The sequence below is a fragment of the Ovis canadensis genome, chromosome 6 (assembly GCF_042477335.2).
Source record: "Ovis canadensis isolate MfBH-ARS-UI-01 breed Bighorn chromosome 6, ARS-UI_OviCan_v2, whole genome shotgun sequence".
Taxonomy (NCBI): Eukaryota; Metazoa; Chordata; class Mammalia; order Artiodactyla; family Bovidae; genus Ovis; species Ovis canadensis.
In genome coordinates this window covers 16,134,903-16,155,401 of record NC_091250.1, presented here as the reverse complement: position 1 = coordinate 16,155,401, position 20,499 = coordinate 16,134,903, and positions in this window count along the sequence as shown.

Here is a 20,499-nt window from a genome sequence, read left to right as displayed (position 1 = left end):
ACTCTGGGTGATGTAGACCAAAAAAAGATGCATAATGTGAGTGGAGGCTTTTGCGTTCTTGTTCAATTGCTCAGTCCTGTCGAACTCTTTGAGACCCAATGGACTCCAGCACACCAGCCTTCTCTATCACTCATTATCTCCCAGAACTTGCTTAAACTCATGTCCACTGAGTCAATGATACTATCTAACCATCTAATCCTCTGTCGCCCCCTTTTCCTCTTGCCTTCAATTTTTCCTAGGATCAGTGTGTTTTCCAATGAGTCAGTTTTTTGAATCAAGTGGCCAAAGTATTGGAAGTTCAGCCTTAACATCAGTCCTTTCAATGACTATTCAGGGTTATTTCCTTTAGGATTACTGATTTGAGCTCCTTACTGTCCAACAGACTTTCAAGTGTCTTCTCCAGCACCACAGTTTGAAAGCATCAATTCCTCAAAGATCAATCTTTTTTATGGATGAACTCTCACATCTGTACATGACTACCGGAAAAACAGCACCTTTGACTATTTGAACCTTTAATGGGAAAGTGATGTTTTTACTTTTTAATATGCTGTCTAGGTTTGTCATAGTTTTTCTTCCAAAGATCAAACATCTTTTAATTTCATGGCTGCAGTCAATGTCTGCAGTAGTTTTGGAGCCCAAGAAAATAAAGTCAGTCACTATTTCCCTAACTTTTTGTCCTGATGTGATGAGACTAGATACCATGAACTTAGTTTTTTGAATGTTGAATTTTAAGCAAGCTTTTTAACTTTCCTCTAACACCTTCATCAACAGTCTCCTTACATTCTCTTTGTTTTCTGCCATTAAGTTGTATCATCTGTATATATGAGATTGTGAATATTCTCCAAGCTATCTTGATGTCAGACTGTGGTTCATCCAGCCTGGCATTTAACATGATGTACTCTGCATATAAGTTAAACAAGCAGTGTGAAAATTTACAGCCTTGATGTACTCCTTTCCCAGTTTGGAACCAGTCTGCTGTTCCATATCTGGTTCTAATTGTTGTTTCTTGAACTGCATATAGGTTTCTCAGGAGGCAGGCGAACGTCTTGTATTCCCATTTCTTTAGGAATTTTGTCCACAGTTTGCTGTGTCCCACACAGTTAAAGGCTTTAGACTAGTTAAAGAAGAAGAAGTAGATGATTTCTGAAATTCCCTTGAGTTTTCTATGATCCAGTGAAAGTTGGCAATTTGATCTCTGATTCATCTTCCTTTTCTAAGTCCAGCTTGTACATCTGGAAGTTCATGGTTCACGTACTGTTGAAGCCTAACTTGAGGGATTTGAACATTGCTTTGCTAGCATGTGAAATGGTCACAATTATGTGGCAGTTTGAACATTCTTTGACATTACCTTTCTCTAGGATTGGAATGAAAACTGATGACTTCCGGTCTTGTGGCTACTGTTGAGTTTCCAATTATGCTGGCATACTGAATCAGCAGTTTAACAGCATCATCTTTTAGGACAAAGTAGTGGTTCCCAGGACCCACTTGACTGCACACTCCAGGATGTATGACTCTAAGTGAGTAATCATACCATTATGGTTATCCAGGCCATTAAGACATTTTTTGTACAGTTCTCTGTATTCTTGCCACCTTTTCTTAATCCCTTCTGCTTCTATTTTGTTCTTGCCATTTCTGTCATTTATTGTGCCCATCTTTTCATGAAATATTCCCTTGATATCACCAATTTTCTTGAAGAGAACTGTAGTCCTTCCCACTCTATTGTTTTCCTCTATTTCTTTACATTATTAACTCAAGAAGGCTTTCTTATTTATCTTTGTAATTATCTGATTATGTGGACCACAGTCTTGTCTAACTCAATGAAACCATGAGCTGTGCTGTGTAAGGCCGCTCAAGATGGATGCGTCATGGTGGAGCATTCTGACAAAATATGGTCCACTGGAGAAAGGAATGGGAAACCACTTCAGTATTCTTGCATTGAGAACTTCATGAGCAGTATGAAAAGACAAAGATAGGACACTGAAAGATGAGCTACCCAGGTCAGTATGTGACCAATACGCTACTGGAGATCGGTGGAGAAATAGCTCCAGAAAGAATGAAGAGACAGAGGCAAAGTAACAACAGCACTCAGTTGTGAATGTGGCTGATGATAGAAGCAAAGTCCAATGCTGTAAAGAGCAATATTGCATAGAAACATTAGGTCCATGAATCCTGGAACGTTAGGTTCATGAGTCAAGACAAATTGGAAGTGGTCAAACAAGAGATGGCAAGAATTAACATTGACATTATAGGAATCAGCAAACCAAAATGGACTGGAATGGGTGAATTTAACTCAGATGACCACTATATCTTCTACTGCGGGCAGGAATCCCTCAGAAGAAATGGAGTAGCCATCATGGTCAACCAAAGAGTCCGAAATGCAGTATTTGGATGCAATCTCAAAAATGACAGAATGATTTCTGTTCGTTTCCAAGGCAAATCATTCAAGACCACAATATTCCAAATATATGCCCAGACCGATAATGCTAAAGAAGCTGAAGCTGAAAGGTTCTGTGAAGATCTACAAGACCTTTGAGAACCAACACCCCAAAATGACGTCCTTTTCATTAAAGAGGACTGGAATGCAAAAGTAAGAAGTGAAGAAACACCTGGAGTAACAGGCAAATTTGGCCTTGGAGTACACAATGAAGTAGGGCAAAGGATAACAGAGTTTTGCCAAGAGAACACACTGGTCATAACAAATATCCTTTTCCAACAACACAAGAGAAAACTCTATACATGGACATCACCAGATGGCCAATACCAAAATCAGATTGATATTATTCTTTGCAGCCAAGTTACATTCTTTGCAGCCAAAGATAGAGAAGATCTATACAGTCAGCAAAACTAACACTGGGAGTTGACTCTGGCTCAGATCATGAGCTCCTTATTGTAAATTCAGAATTAAAGTGAAGAAAATAGGGCAAACCACTAGACCACTCAGGTATGACCTAAATCAAATCCCTTATGATTATACAGTTGAAGTGAGAAACAGATTTAAGGGACTAGATCTGATAGATAGAGTGCCAGATGAACTATGGAATGAAGTTAGTGACATTGTACAAGAGAAAGGATCAAGACCATCCCCATGGAAAAGAAATGCAAAAAAAAAAAAAAAGACTGTCTGGGGAGGTCTTATGAATAGCTGTGAAAAGAAGAGGAGTGAAAAACAAAGGAGAAAAAGAAAGATATATGCATCTGAGTGCAGAGTTCCAAAAAAACAGCAAGAAGAAATAAGAAACCCTTCCTCAGTGATCAATGCAAAGATATAGAGGAAAATAACAGAATGGGAAAGAAAAGAAAATTAGAAACACCAAGAGAAAATTTCATGCAAAGATGGGGTCGATAAAGGACAGAAATGGTATAAACCTAACAGAAGCAGAAGATATTAAGAAGAAGTGGCAAGAATACACAGGAGAACTGTACAGAAAAGATCTTCATGACCCAGATAATCACCATGGTGTGATCACTAACCTAGAGCCAGACATCCTGGAATGTGAAGTCAAGTGGGCTTCAGAAAGCATCACTACGAACAAAGCTAGTGGAGGTGATGGAATTCCAGTTGAGCTATTTCAAATCCTGAAAGATGATGCTATGAAAGTGCTGCACTCAATATGCCAGAGAATTTGGAAAACTCAGCAGTGGCCACAGGACTGGAAAAGGTCAGTTTTCATTCCAATCCCAAAGAAAGGCGATGCCAAAGAATGCTAAAACTACAGCAAAATTGCACTTATCTCACGTGCTAGTAAATTAATGCTCAAAATTATCCAAGCCAGGTTTCAGCAATATGTGAACCGTGAATTTTCAGATGTTCAAGCTGGTTTTAGAAAAGGCAGAGGAACAGGAGATCAAATTGGCAACATCCACTGGATCATGGAAAAAGCAAGCGAGTCCCAGAAAAAACATCTAATTCTGCTTTATTGACTATGCCAAAGCCTTTGACTGTGTGGATCACAACATACTGTGGAGAATTCTGAAAGAGATGGGAATATCAGACCACCTGACCTGCCTCTTGAGAAACGTATATGCAGGTCAGGAAACAACAGTTAGAACTGAACATGGAACAACAGACTTGTTCCAGATAGGAAAAGGAGTACATCAAGTCTGTATATTGTCACCCTGCTTATTTAACTTATATGCAGATTACATCACCAAAAACGCCAGGCTGGAAGAAGCACAAGCTGGAATCAAGATTACAGGGAGAAATATCAATAACCTCAGATATGCAGATGACACCACCCTTATGGCAGAAACTGAAGAGAAACTAAAAAGCCTCTTGATGAAATTGAAAGAGGAGAGTGAAAAATTTGGCTTAAAGCTCAACATTCAGAAAACTAAGATCATTGCATCTGGTCCCATCACTTCATGGGAAATAGATGGGGAAACATTGGAAACAGTGTCAGCCTTTTTTGGGGGGGCTCCAAAATCACTGTAGATGGTGATTGCAGCCATGAAATTAAAAAAAAAAATGCTTACTCCTTTGAAGGAAAGTTATGATGAATGTAGTTAGCATATTAAAAAGCAGAGACATTACTTTGCCATCAAATGTCCATCAAATGTCCAAGGCTATGGTTTTTCCAGTGGTCATGTATGAATGTGAGAGTTGGACTGTCAAGAAAGCTGAGCACCAAAGAATTGATCCTTTTGAATTGTGATGTTGGAGAAGACTTTTGAGAGTCCCTTGGACTGCAAGGAGTTCCAACCAGTCCATTTTGAAGGTGATCAGTCCTCGGTGTTCTTTGGAAGGAATGATGCTAAAGCTGAAGCTCCAGTACTTTGGCCAATTCATGTGGATGGTTGACTCATTGGAAAAGACTCTGATCCTGGGAGGGATTGGGAGCAGGAGGAGAAGGGGACGACAGAGAATGAGATGGCTGGATGGCATCACTGACTCAATGGACGTGAGTTTGAGTGAACTCTGGGAGTTGGTAGGACAGGGAGGCCTAGTGTGCTGCGATTCATGGGGTTGCAGAGTGGGACACGACTGAGAGACTGAATTGAACTGATGAGGCACTTTGTGCTCTAGTAAAACTGGTGGAACAGGTCTTTAGACAGATATTTTCAGAAAGTGACTTCAAAATCCTTGCATCTCCAAACATCTAAAAAAGCAGTTAATCCGTTCATGGTGACATTGACTCCTCATGACCAGAAGAAAGTATTTTGTACAATAAACTGCTTGATTGTTTGAACTCCCCATTCACAAAAATGACATATATTGGTCTCCCCCACTACCTCTTTGGAGCATTTCTTCAGAGCTGTCTGCGATATTGTCCCCTAGGCTGCAATCTTCATTTTTCCCCAGATAAAACTTAACTTGAAACTCTCAGTTTGTATCTTTTTTTATTTGACAATTATGGTGACCAACAAAGCTATCCAGAGTGGACTTCTCTCCTTTGCCTTAACTCTGTGAGGAACCAAATCCTTGGTAGCAGTAGTGGCCCCATGTGCTCACCCATCTCCTTGGAGAGTCCAGATGAATTGTGTTTCTTCTGGTTCTCAGGTCTCCTGTATTCACTGATTATTCTTAGTTTGTTTTTTTTTTTTTTTTTTTTTTTTTCTGGTGGAACAAGTTACCTTCCCTCTCACAGTTGAAAGATTTGGAGGAAAGTGGTTGAAAGATATTGGGTGTACCCACTCACCATCTTACTGAGTGTGGCTTGGTTGAAAGATACCTAGGAAAACCCATCCATTTGAAAGATACTGAGGGAGAGGGGTATGCTTGAAAGATACCAAGGAAATACCCATCCAGTGAAACTTACTGGCAGGGGGTCGGTTGAAAATTATCAAGGTTGCTCAATTGTAGGAGACTTAATGGTCTGTGTAAGTAGTTAGATAAAAGGCTGATACAATGCTTTTCCTCAGTTTGGCCACCTTTATCAGGGTAAAAGTGAAGATACTACATGATAGTTTTGCTGTGGAGCAAAGGGACAAACTTCTCCCAGACAGTTATAGTTTTCTCAAGCAACTGAGAAATTTATGAGTGTGATAGATATTGAGTGCTCAAAATGTGCCTTAGTCCCATAGGGAAACCTATTCATTAATTGAAACAGTTACTCACTTGATTTGCTCAGTTGCTTAATAAGGATTAGCCATTTAGCAATCAGATCACCTATGCTGTTAGACTGCTGGAGGGAGAAACCAAGACATGTAAGATGAGCTGAAATGACTGAAGAGACTTCTGGAGGAGGTAAGCTAACAAGCAGTTTACTGACCAATCACACAATTTCACTAGTGACTTTTATCCATGACAAATTCAACTTAAAATGGGAATAGGGCCTCTCAAACATAGAAACAAAGAACATCAGAAAGTGTTCTCTAACACCTCAGGCCAGAGTTATGCTGTATGTGCATAAGCTTTGTATGTAAACTTATACTTGAGATTACCTACTTAATTGGGGGAAATATACTAAAGGAGATCTCAACCTAAAATTGTCCAAGTAGAGTTCTTTTGATATTCCAAAATAGATATTTTCCCATTCACAGTTTGAAAAAGCCAGCTAAAAAATCAAACAGACTGAATGGATGCTTACTTTAATTGGTATTTAGAAGCTTCTAAAAGAGGATATGATAAATTTTTTGCGGGAAGCAAGAAATTGCTTGAAACTATATCAGAGCTAAAAAAAAAAAAAAAAAAAAGTTTGTTAACACTGACTCTGCCTTTCCCTCTTCTTCTTCCAAGTGTACTCTTCTATCTGGACTACCTGGCCTACAAGTTGAATTTTTTGTTGTTGTTGTGTTTTTGGTCTTCCAACTCTTCCACTTCCTGCTGCTCTCCTTTCCCCAGCAAAGAGGGTCAAAAGAAAAAAATAGAAGAAGAAGAAGAAGAAGAAGAAGAAGAAGAAGAAGAAGAAGAAGAAGAAGAAGAAGAAGAAGAAGAAGAAGAAGAAGAAGAAGAAGAAGAAGAAGAAAAAGTGACTATATCTCCATTAAGGAGAAACCTATTACAGGAAGAAATGAATCATCCTTGGTGATCACATAGAATCTGGGCAGCACTTAGAGCCTTAGCTAAAGAATTTCTCAATCCAAGTCAGGATCCATTGGGATTTGCTAAGGAATTTGAGTTAATGATCCAGTTCTATAAACCAGGTTTTCAGAGCTACAACAATTAGTACAACTATTAGTTTACAAAAGCAAAACAAGGGGATGAATAGAGAATGCATGATGGAAATGCCCCTTAATGGACTTTGAATCACATAGTCCAGAGGCTTGCAATGAATGCAAGTAATTTTCTTGGAAATTGCTTGAATCTATCTTAGAGCATTGTCCGAAAAACATAAACTGGACAAAGATTCAACAGTGCAAGCAAAGACTGGATGAATCAGTTCCAGAGTTTTATGAGAGGTTTTAGAAAACAAAGAACTTTAAAGCAATATTTGAACTTGACACCTGATATTCTTTAACCACCAAAGTGATTCTTTGCTTAACTCCACATCTAAAGAACCTTAGGTGAGGATTTGGCTACTCTAGCCAAAAAGATAATCTAGGTTAGTCTGAGTTACACACACATGCCCTTGTTATACTGTCTGACCAACTTTAAAAGCCATTAAAAATAAAGAAAAGGGGGTATCTGTGAAAATTATGTACTTTAATTATGCCAATTAAGTATATAATGCCAGCCTCTGACCAGTTTAATTCCCAAACAGTAATCTTGAAAGAAAAAAAAAAAAAAATCTTTAGAATTCTTGCCCTGAGGGAATAACTCCTACCAGGAGAACCTGATTTTTGCTCCCTGTGCCTTGAGACCAGAGCTCTCTGGATCCATTCTCTTCTCCAGGGAATCTTCCCAGCCCAGGAATCAAACTTGGGTATCCCACATTGCAGGCAGATTCTCTGCCATCTGAGCCATCAAGAAAGCCCCTTATCTTATCTAGATCATCTCTAATTTCTGAAAACGAGGAAAAAGAGGGAATGAAGCCTTTTAAAATCTTATTCCAATTGTTATTAACAATTAGTGAGATTTATATCTGCTCGTCTCAATATGTGACATTATTGTTTTTGGATATTGCTCAGGTTAATTTGCTAATGAACTCTAATCTAATTGGCCTAAAGCAAAAACAATTATAAATACAAGAAAAATTAGCCTAAGTTAATTCCAAGTTCATGTGAACTGGGAACTATTCAGTATTAAATTAACAATACTAAGCAACTGAACTGAACTGAACTGATTAATCTTTGTTGGTCTAATTAATGTATTCTTTGCCATTAAGCACAACATTGTGCCCAGGTTTAAAATTTTAAACAAAATCTTGTTATATCTGTTACAAATTAGTCAGCAAGGAAAGTAATTTGAGTGAAGAAACTTTTAAGAAAAAAAATATATAAATGAGATAGGACCTTTCAGATAAACGGTACTAAGAATAATTATGCTTTATGAATGTCTATCTAAAATAATCTCTCCAGAATTGGGTAACGTGAATTTCTAAGGTTGTAAGTAAGTGATATAAGTTTATTGAATAGATAGGTCATTTCCAAGTAAAATAAAATTCTGAAACATTTATTACTGAACACTAACTTCCTCTTACAGAGAAACTAGACATTTTGCACTATTAATGAATAATGCTTGGTGCTATCCTGAAATATTCTCTATAAGAAAGCAAATGTTTTTAGAAATTATCACTGGTATTTATGTTCATCAATCTACAGAATGCTAATATAAAAGACAGTCCATGTTGTTTAAGGGAAGTAAAATATGTTGTTGTTGGTTTGGGTTTTTTTTTTTTTTTTTTTTTTTTTTTCAGTAAAGAAGGTGTGAGGAATGGAGCTGCATTTTATGAAAGAAAAAGCAAGCAGGTCTGACTTACAGGTAAGTCTGTTTCAGTACGGGAAAACAGATTAATGGGTACAGAAACTGATAAAAAGTTCTGTAGAAAGTGGATCCTGAAAAAAGACTTTTGTGCATGCTCAAGATTGATTGTTTAAAATAAATCTAGTTGAGTAATGAATTTAAAACTTGAAAATATTTATTTATTTTTTCTCTCTTAAGAGGACAAGCTGGGCTTCCCTGGTGTCTCAGTTGGTAAAGAATTCGCCTGCAATGTGGGAGACCTAGGTTCAATCCCTGGGTTGGAGGGATACCTGTGTTGGAGAGACCTGGGTTCAATTCCCTGGAGAAGGGCATGGCAACAAACTCCAGATTCTTGCCAGGAGAATCCCCATGAACAGAGCTTCCCTGGTGGCTCAGAGGTTAAAGTGTCTGCCTCCAATGTGAGTAGACCTGGGTTTGATCCCTGGGTCAGGAAGATCCCCTGGAGAAGGAAATTGTAACCCACTCCAGTATTCTTGCCGGGAGAATCCCATGGATGGAGAAGCCTGGTAGGCCACAGTCCACGGGGTCTCAAAGAGTCTGACACGACTGAGTGACTTCACCTTCACCTTCAGAAGAGCCTAGCAGGCTACAACCCATGGAGTCACAAAGAGTCAGATATGACTGAGCAACTAAGCACAAATGGACAAGCTTACTTCAGATCTCAAACTGCCTTTGATAAAAGATTTTGTTTCTTTACTTCTTAAATGATCTCTTCTGTATTTGCCTTTGAAATTTTTTAAATTGTCATTTTGGCTAAATGAATAACTATTGTTTCAAGTGACCTATGATCCTATCTGACCGAGTGTTCTAAACCCTTTTGATATTTATTGCCAAAACTTCCTAACTAAAATTATAATGAAGTACTTTTGACTTCTAGCTAACTTTAGGATGCTTCAAAGTGCCCCAAAACACCCCAAAGAAAGATATTCAACTAATTAGGTTCACTTGGTATGCTGAATTTCATGGGAAATATTGTCAAATGAATAATAAATCTCAAGTTATATTGTATGGTAAATGTTACTAATATAGATATCAGAGAAATTATATGGAGTTCCTAAAATTCTGATATGCCCTGGTAAAATATTATCAGTCATAATTCTAGTTATTATCTTACATTGTTGTTAAGACAGTAATCAAATGTCTGTCAGTTGCATTGCAATCAGATTTTAAACATGCCTTCTTAAGTCATTTGTCATAATAGACAACTATAATTTTATTCTAATGCTTTGCAAAAATCCTCCCTCTTCAGGAAGATTTTAGAAAGGACCTTTGGATAAGTACAAGTTTTTGACTTTCAGACCATAATGCTGAACTGGAAAAAAATTTACATTTTTCTACTGGCAAACATGATGGTTTCATAAAACTTATCAAAAGGAATGAATAAACTGGTGATATGCTTATCACTTTTATGGTTTCTATCTGAAAAGTTACTGGTTGGAATCTGTATTTTCCAAGTATAAGGAAAACCCTTCCCCTCAAACAAATTTTGTTTACGGTAATTTGGTAACGTTATACTTTTTTAAGCAAAATTGAAACACTAAGCTTTTCTCTATATCTGATCTTTCCAGAGATTGAAAACTCTTGGGTTTCTGGTAGCTTTACCAGAGAAATTAGGAGGGCCATCTGACTAGCAGGTACAGAAATATCAAGGAATTCTGGAGACTTGAGAAGGATAGAATTCACCAAGGTCTCTTAGGTGGAATCTGTGATAAGTCCGTGGTGTGACTTTCGTAGCCCCAAGAGTCTTTAAAAAGGTTCAGTCTAAGATTCTTTACAGACGTTTCAGAAAATCAAAAAAATAAAAGAAAGAAGTCTAGGATCAAATATGTTTATATAAGTCATCAGGCCAAGTTATTGAGACCAAGCTTATTTTGCAAACACAAACAAACAACAACAACAAAAATCACTAGTCATGATTTGATTATATTTCGTTAAAGGTGAGGGCAATTTTAGGGAGAAAAGATGTTTCAATGAATTTTAAATTCCAATTTTGTTAATAGAGGTCAGAGATTGCCATTGTGAGTCATGATATGCCAGGATTCATGACCGCTGGAGGAGAGGATCTTAATCTGGGGCCAGAGACCAATCTTGACCACTGGAGTTTTTTGTGTAAAAAATTTTATTAAAGTATAAGAAAGATAGAAAAAGCTTCTGACATAGATTTAAGAAGTGAGCAGAACCTTGCTAGTTTTTAGGAAGGTGTTTTATGTCTGTTAGCAAACCACTAATCAGATGAAAGAGACAGTGCAGAGCTGAGGGGGTTTCACCAGGCCCCTCTCCCATGATATGCATTTTTGAGAATGGCACTATGTGTGTCACCCCTGGCTGTAAAATAGTTGATATGAATACTGAATTGCTAAGCCATCATCAGCCCAAGGTTTGAGAAAAGAAAAAAAATGTCTCAGGTGGAACTATTTTGAGGAAAGGCAGATTTCAAAACAAATACAAAGTTTCATTAATATAGCTTAAGATAAAGATTTTCATAAGAAAAACACATAGGTTAACTCAAGGCAGAACCAGGTGCCATCAACACAGAATTAAAAGAAGTCTCTTGTAATTTTGTGTAGAGAAGGGAAAAAAAAAAAAAGTCTGCCACTGGCGGTTTATTTCCTCCTGTTGTTTGGGGACCTCTGGCCTTCCTGCCTGTTACCCTCTCTGAGGTCAGTATCTATTAAAAGTCGTTTCCTATATAGTTCTTTCCTGCTATGCTATATTAATGTAAAATTAATTGAATTATTAAAGGACACTCTGTTTCTGAAGCAAATCTATCTTTGGATGAAGACCAGATACCTCACAACCTGCAATCAAGGGATTAACTATACTGGAAAAGACATAATTTAAAGGACCGTCTCTAACACAAATGAAAGAACCTTTTTAACAGGTACTCTTAATTAGTTCAAGCACATTAAAATTGAAGTGAAATTAATTCTTGGGTTAATTCCCACTTCCAAAGGCCCCTACACTGGACTAGTCTATAGAAAGAATTGCTGATCTCAAGTTCACTTTAAAGCAGTGCTCAAATAGATGGAAAAGATACACTCATACCAGGATGATACAATGACATCAGAAGTAAACAGTTTGTTCAGGATGCTGGACCTGACTTATATGATTATTTATAATGTTTCTTGAGCTTTTGCATATGAATCAAATGTTTTTATTTCATGGGCATGAAATGGCAGAGGAACCAGAGACCAAATTGCCAACATCCGCTAGATCATTGCAAAAGTAAGAGTGTTCCAGAAAAAAATATCTATTTCTGCTTTATTGACTATGCCAAAGCCTTTGACTGTGTGGATCACAATAAACTGTGGAAAATTCTGAAAGAGATGGGAATACCAGGCCACCTGACCTGCCTCTTGAGAAACCTATATGCAGGTCAGGAAGCAACAGTTAGAACTGAAAACAGAACAACAAACTGGTTGCAGATAGGAAAAGGAGTACGTCAAGGCTGTATATTGTCACTCTGCTTATTTAACTTCTATGCAAAGTACATAATGAGAAACGCTGCCCTGGAAGAAGCACAAGCCAGAATCAAGATTGCCAGGAGAAATATCAATAACCTCAGATATGCAGATGACACCACCCTTACGGCAGAAAGTGAAGAGGAACTAATAAGCCTCTTGATGAAAATGAAAGAGGAGAGTGAAAAAGTTGGCTTAAAGTTCAACATTCAGAAAACGAAGATCATGGCATCTGGTCCCATCACTTCATGGGAAATAGATGGGGAAACAGTGTCAGACTTTATTTTTGGGGACCCCAAAATGACTGCAGATGGTGATTGCAGCCATGAAATTAAAAGATGCTTACTCCTTGGAAGAAAAGTTATGACCAACCTAGATGGCATATTGAAAAGCAGAGACATTACTTTGCCAACAAAGGTCCGTCTAGTCAAGGCTGTGGTTTTTCTGGTGGTCATGTATGGATGTGAGAGTTTGATGTGAAGAAAGCTGAGCACCGAACAATTGATGCTTTTGAACTGTGGTGTTGGAGAAGACTCTTAAGAGTCCCTTGGACTGCAAGGAGATCCAACCAGTCCATTCTGAATGAGATCAGCCCTGGGATTTCTTAGGAAGGAATGATGCTGAAGCTGAAACTGCAGTACTTTGGCCACCTCATGCGAAGAGTTGACTCATTGGAAAAGACTCTGGTGCTGGGAGGGATTGGGGTCAGGAGGAGAAGGGTATAACAGAGGATGAGATGGCTGGATGGCATCACTGACTCGATGGACTTAGTCTGAATGAACTCTGGGAGTTGGTGATGGACACGGAGACCTGGCATGCTGCGATTCATGGTGTCACAAAGAGTCAGACACGACTGAGTGACTGAAATGAACTGAACTGAACTGATGACACTATGTTAATTTAAAAAATCACTCCAATTGTTGTATTGTGGCCAGTCCTTGTGGGTTATCTTGGTGGATTTCTCTCCTCCAAGGCTCTGATTGAGTAGTCCCTAGAAAATTTATTTTAGAAGAAATTTCAGTCGTGTTCTGTCTACTCATGATGTTACTAGATGAGATCCTCTCACCTGGCCAATTAATAATGCCAGCTCTGACTCTGACCATAGCTATAAATTTTCTTTTACAGTCACTTAAACTCAATCAGAATAATGAGCTAAATCTGAATGAAAAGCTATAATTTCTCATCCATTAAAAGGAAAATTCCCACAATTATGAGACGAATCTATTTGGTTAAAACCAGGCCATGCCATTTATATTTAAAAGCTCCAGCTCAGTGGGTAAAGAATCTACCTGCAATGCAGAAGACACAGGAGATGCAATTTTGATCCTTGGGTCAGGAAATCCCCTGGAGAAGGAAATGGCAACCCACTCCAGTATTCTTCCCTGTAAAATCCCATGGAGACTTGGGCCTATTGGCCTACAGTCCATGGAATTGCAAACAGTAAGACATGACTTAGCAACTAAGCACAGGCATGTAGGGAACGATTAAATCATACTAAGAATGATTAACCTAATAACATTAGGAAACTAAGCTGGTTGCCTTATAAACAATGCATACATATTATTACCCTTAGAGACAGTGATTGCTATGAAATTGATTGTCAAATGACCAGAGATTCACTTGATGGCACCTAATGAAACTCAGTGGATTTGTGGTTCTAATTCATGGCCTACTAATTCATGGCCTGCTAATCATGGGATGGATACAAAGGTGTACCCTTGTTCCCCCATGTACTAAAGTGGATATACATAATAAATTAGAGATGACCCCAGCCAATCTACCATTGGTACAAGTTGATGGTTGAAGAGATCTTCATTCCATTGGTATGACCATATAGCAGCTATTTTTGTGCCTTCAGTGGGATTGGAGGATACAATTGGCCATATCAAAGTCTTAACAATTTTCAGTCAACAGACTTTAAATGAGAATAACCAGGCTATTAGCCTAATGAATTCTGAGTTTTTATGTTTAGAAAGACACTGCTACAAAATCACAAGGCCCTTGATGTCGTTACAGCATCTCAGGGAGTCACCGGTGCTATAATTCAAACTGAATGTTGTGTTTATATCATCTAATATAACACATTTACTGAACTATATGAAAAATCAGATTTCTGCCTTAAGTTACCTATTCCCTAGTCTTAATGAACTTAAAAAAAAATCTAATTTGGTATGGGAAGCTCTTGGGCAAAATATTTACTTACAACTCCATTAATTATTTCATTTGTATTTTATCTGTTTTACAAGACCATTGGTTTTTTTGTTTGCTTGTTTGTTTGTTTGTTTTTGCAATTACCAAATATGTAACTGAGCTTTCGGTGAAAATAATGATAATTAGGTGACTCGCAGCAGTTGATCAAAAATATAATTCTGTGTACAATCAATGATTGTAATACCGTAATTATAGATATGGGAAGATGTAATAAGTGGGGCTGTTTTCTTGGACCATAACTAGAAGATCCAAGAGATTTTTGACTATTAAGACCTAGTCACACATTCACTAGCTTATCAGCAAGATATTCTCTAAAACAAGGAATGCCTCTTCCTAGCAACATGAGATGAAATGGTCATGAAATGCCTCCTAAATTGTGGTTGAATTTATTACCATAATAGGGCCCTATTAACTACAATTTGGAACTTGCCAAGGGCATTTGCGATCTGCCTCTGAGGAGATTGAATCCTTCGTTGCTGTAGCTGTTGACCTTCAACATGTCTTAAAGGGAGTTCAGGATGGAGAATGAGGCACTTTGTGCTTCAAGAAAACTGATGGAACAGGTCTTCAGATAGATATTTTCAGGAACTTATTTCATAATCCCAATCTTTGCCTCCCCAAACATCTAGAAAAGCATCAGATCTCTTCATGGTGACATCAGCTCCTTATGACCAGCAGAAAAAAAAAAAAAAAAACTTTTGTAAGATAAATGCTTGATTGCCTGAACTCCCCTTTCATCAAAATGACATATATTGATCTTCCTCCACTATCTCTTTGGAGCAGTTCCCCTAGAACTATATGAGGTGCTGCCTACCAGGTTGCAGTCCTCATTTATCCCCAAATAGAGCTCAACTCACAACTCTAACATTGTGCTTTTTTTTTTTTTTTTTAGTCAACAGACTCAATAAAAGTGTCATTCATTAACCAAAAATAAAACAAAAAAGGAAGATAAAAGGAGAAGTAAGATTAGAATTTACATTTATATGCATATATGAGTAAGAGTACATTATGTGTGTGCATGCATGCTAAGTCACTTCAGTTGTATCTGACACTTTGTGACCCTATGGAATTGTAGCCCACCAGGATCCTCTGTCCATGGGGTTCTCCAGGCAAAAGCACTGGAATGGGTTCTCCAGGGAATCTTCCCAACCCATGTCTCTTATGTCTCCTAAGTTGACATTCAGGTTTTTTACCAGTAGAACCAATTGGGAAGCCAACAGTACATTATATAAAACCACAGAAGTTCTTCACAAATACATGCAGGTATATATATTTCAAATTTAGAGATAAACAGTCACTTAGCAAATGAAAATGGCACAAAGGCTAGTGTCTGGTTGCACACTCCATGACAGACAGCATGCCATGTGTAGAAAGATTTGGGTAACAGTCACTGTACAACTTTCCAAGCTGCCCAAGCTGTGTGAGTTAAAGTAATAATGATGTCTTGATAGTAATATCAAGTTTGCCCATTTTCCTTACAATATACCTAATAATATTTCTTAAAATAAATCTAATCTGTTTTCTATATTTGATAATATAGGAAAAAAAATATTCAATATCAGCATAAACCTTGTTAAACATTCAAAGTGTTTCCATTTACATCATTTTTATTTGGTGATCACAAAAACAGTACATTATGGATAAGTTTTTATAGACCAAAAAAGAAAGAAATACACACACACACACACACACACACACACACAAATATAAAGAAAGTTATCTTCCTTTAGAAGTTAATAGCATTTTTGTACAACAGGTGAGTTGCAGGACTGTGATATAAATGTAGATATATGAATTCCAGATTCACCTTTTAAAATTGTTAGCATAGGAATTCTTTAACTGTTTTAGGAAATTAGAGTGTAAATATGTTCCAAGAAGGGGAGTATTTCCTGAGTCTTTTGCCGGTATATTATTTACTGTCTCAGCAGTTAGTGAAATAAGGCTGTACACAACTTTATGTTCTTCTACAAAAGCAGTATTTTATCTATTTTCCCCTTTATACTGCATGCCGTTGGTTATTATAAACTTCTTATTGAGACAATTAACTTAATTAAAAAAAAAAACATTTTGTCCCTAGTTTAAATTTTAGATGCATTAGAACAGAGTACCAACATCATTTGGCAAGTTTAAAGGTTCATGGAATTGACTTTAAAGGACCCAAGTGAATTTCTTAGCACATAAAGAGCTAGAAGAGTTCATTAGATCAGGCATGTATAACAATTACTAAAGCAGCATTTTTAATAGCTGAAGTTTATATGATTACAAGTCGCTTTATTAAAATGACCAATTAGAAGGAAACAGTCTATTTTACCAAGCTGGCAATGTAGGCTGGATTTTTCTTTTTAATGAAAAAGACAACATAGTTCTTAAATTTGAGTTTAATGGCCTGAAATTGTCCACTCTCATTTTGCAGTACATGAATTTAGACCAAGAAAGGATATATATATTTATAAAAACTTTTCATTTCCTCACACAAACAGGAAGGCCAAGGAGGAGGAACAATAATCACAGTCCTCTGAGGACATCTGAAATATCCTTGAGAAAATGAGGATCAGAATGAAAAGTAAAATGGAAGGTGAACTTTAAACTCTACTATTGCAGTTGAAGTCTGAATTTAGGAAGCAAATGTTGAGACAGAGTTAAGAGTACATAAAGTTCATTAGGTAGGACATCTAAGTGGAAAACAGCAGGCACAGGATCAGACAAGGGAGTTGTGGTACAACAATATAAATCTAACAGAGTCTCTGTTTGCCTAAGAGGCACTGGAGCAGAGGTTATCCGTGTAAAGGATCACATTGGAGTGGAAATGTTCAAGCCCTGGTTCCACTGTCTTGCTTGGCCATTGACAGGACTGAGGTGAATCTGAAGGGATTAACAACAAGATGCTCTCAGCTGGCTGCTCTTCTTTGAAGGGAATTTATGGGGTACATACCCATACTTGTGCATGCAGTATGCACCTATTATACATATAGATATGGATTTGGATATGGATATGTTATGCTTTATATCAGTTCTCCATTTATTATGTATAATACAAGAACAAAAGTCCTATGAATTGAATAAAGACAGATGTACATTGAATTAATTGTAAAATAATTGCTTAATTTTCTTATAATCATAAAAGATCATAAAAATACACTAAACACATAACTTACCCTGAATTATCAGTGAAAGCATCAGAGAAAAGGGACCAGGAGGTATATATTCAGTATAATATTTTAAAAAATTTAGACAGAATTAGAATTAGGCCTATATAAAGAAATGCATGGCTAACAGCCTTGTAGGGCAGGAAGACAGACCCTTCTGAAAGTCCACTTCCATGGTGCCATTTAACAGTCTCTGATACAAAGACCATTCCTCTGTTAGTCATTGTCAATTACAAAGAACTGTATAGAAGCCATTTTCAGCTGTTTTAGCATTTTATTGCTGTTTAGTCCCTGAGTTAAGTCCTACACTTTTCATGACCCCCTGGGCTGTAGCCCACCAACTCCTCTATCCATGGGACTTCTCAGTCAAGAATACTCGAATGCATTGCTATTTCCTTCTCCGGCGACTCTTCCTGACCTTGGAATCAAAACTGCATCTCCTACATTGAAGGTGGTTTCTTTGAACCATCAAGGAAGCCTCAGTATAGTTTGTTTATATAATACTAAAAATATTTTATTTAATATTTTTTGAAATTTTGGCTTCTCTGGGTCTTCAGCATGGTGCATGGGCTTTCTCTAGTTGTGATGCCTGGGTTTTCCTTGTTGCAGAGCACAGGTGTACTTTACAGTGTGAATGCTCAATAGTTGTAGCACACAGGCTCTCTAGTTGTGCTGCACAGGCTCTAGAGTGCACATGTTCACTAGTTGTGGTACACAGATTTAGCTGCCCTGTGGCATGCAAAATCTTAATTCCCCGACCTGGGATTCAACCTATGTGCCCTGCATTGGAAGGCAGATTCTTAACTACTAGGCCATCAGGTAAGTCCCAATATTCAAAATTTTAAATGTATAAAGTAACTTAAATTTTTTGAAGTGTGTAAAATAGCTACTTGGTGGCTATTGGATGAACTGACTTTCAAAGAAACATTGGTATAAATATATTTCAAGATGGGGATTCACAAATTTCCTATTGGGAAGCTAAAAACAAAGATGTCTAATCTAAACCTCAATCAACAAAGAATCAAAGAGGGTAGCAAAAAATATATATCAAGGAAATTCAAAGGCAAGAGAAATAGTGTTTGGATTTAGGATATTTGAAAATATGTAAGGGAGTTAGAGATTTAGGCCTCCTGGAATTCAGTTGGCAAAGTGTGGTGAGATATTAAAACAAGCATTTTCTATGCTTCCATTGTCCTTTCTGTTCACCCTTTCTTCTAACCATCCCACCACTGTGGACTCAGTGTCTCCAAACCTCATATTGTAATACCTGTGCACTCAAATCTGGACTGCCTACCTCTCCCTGACAAACCCTCTCCCACTGCCTCTGTGACATTGCCACACTGATTGCACCCAAGAGAACAAATAACTCTATGTAGCAAAAGAATCTGAGTTTGAAAAGTCCTTTCAGTTTTAATAACAGAGAGTTAACTAGACTGACTATATCATATGCTAGTTACAGGAAATATTCTGGGCCAAGAGTCCACTTCCAAGGTAAGTTTATAGAGCTTTACCTGAAATCATCTTTCATCACTGGCCCTGACTCCATGAACCAGTGCTGTTCATATTTCAATAAAATGCAGAAATATCCCACATCCCTTCCTGATCCACTGTCTGAAGCCCAATTTATTGGCATTAGAATGTCTTCCAAGTATCCCCCACTTTTTCAAAGTTTATTTTATGGCATATTTTTAAATACTTTTTTTTTTAAACTCCGCCTTCCCCCTTTTTTTGCCTGCACTGCTCAGCTTGTGTGATTTTGGTTCCTCAAAAAAAGGATCGTAGCTGCACCCTCTACATTTGAAATGTGGAATCTTAACCACTGAACCACGTAGGAAGTCCCAACATTTTGCTCTTAAAAAAGGCATTAGTACTTGTTTCAATAACTGAATAAAAATCCAAAAAAAGATTTTCACCTTCAAGAAAAAAGACAGAAATCAAAGGTAGCTTTCAGCATTTGCCCTGAACCGAACTGAGCCATTATAGTGGCAGCTTGCACCCCAAGCAGAGAGAGCGGTGCCACCAAGTTCCTTTCCAGGGAACTACACCCAAAATCTCAGTGACAAGCCATCATAGCTTTGACTCGTGTCTGTATGCACTGATGTTTTTTCTTAATTTATTCCGTGCATCCATTAGGGAAAATGTGTCCCTATAGTGATTACTTTCACTATATTTGACTTCACCTTACAAAAGGCTTCATAGCAACTCTACTTTCAGAAAGCTCTGGAACCCTGTAGATGGATCTTTTAAGTGAGCGAAATTGAATTAATAATACATAAAAATAAACAAACATTCTCCTTGTTCATTATTCTATTCCAAAGCTAGGCACACTGGAGTAGCTCAAGCAGATGTATATCTGTGTCAGTTTGAACCTTATAAAAGATACCAATACACACAAAAATATTATTCTTATAGTCTTCAAATAAAATAGATTAATATCCAACATACAGCATATGGAGAAGGCAATGGCAACCGACTCCAGTACTCTTGCCTGGAAAATCCCACGGATGGAGGAGCCTGGTAGGCTGCAGTCCATGCGGTTGCTAAGAGTCAGGCACGACTGAGTGACTTCACTTTTACTCTCACGTTACAGCATTTTCAGGAAATGTGTATTAAACAATATACGTGTTATATAAATATGTGTCATATATATATGTAGATATAGGTGTAATATATATATATATATTCGGGTGTTATATATATATATATATATATATATATAGGACAATACATGAAAGGTGTAAAAATAAAAAATATATATATAATCACTTGTTGAATCAGTAAAAGATACTTAGAAAGGTCCAGTTGTTTTATTAAATATTAAATTTCCATCCAGATACTTAGTTTTCAGTTCAGTTCAGTTCAGTTCAGTAACTCAGTC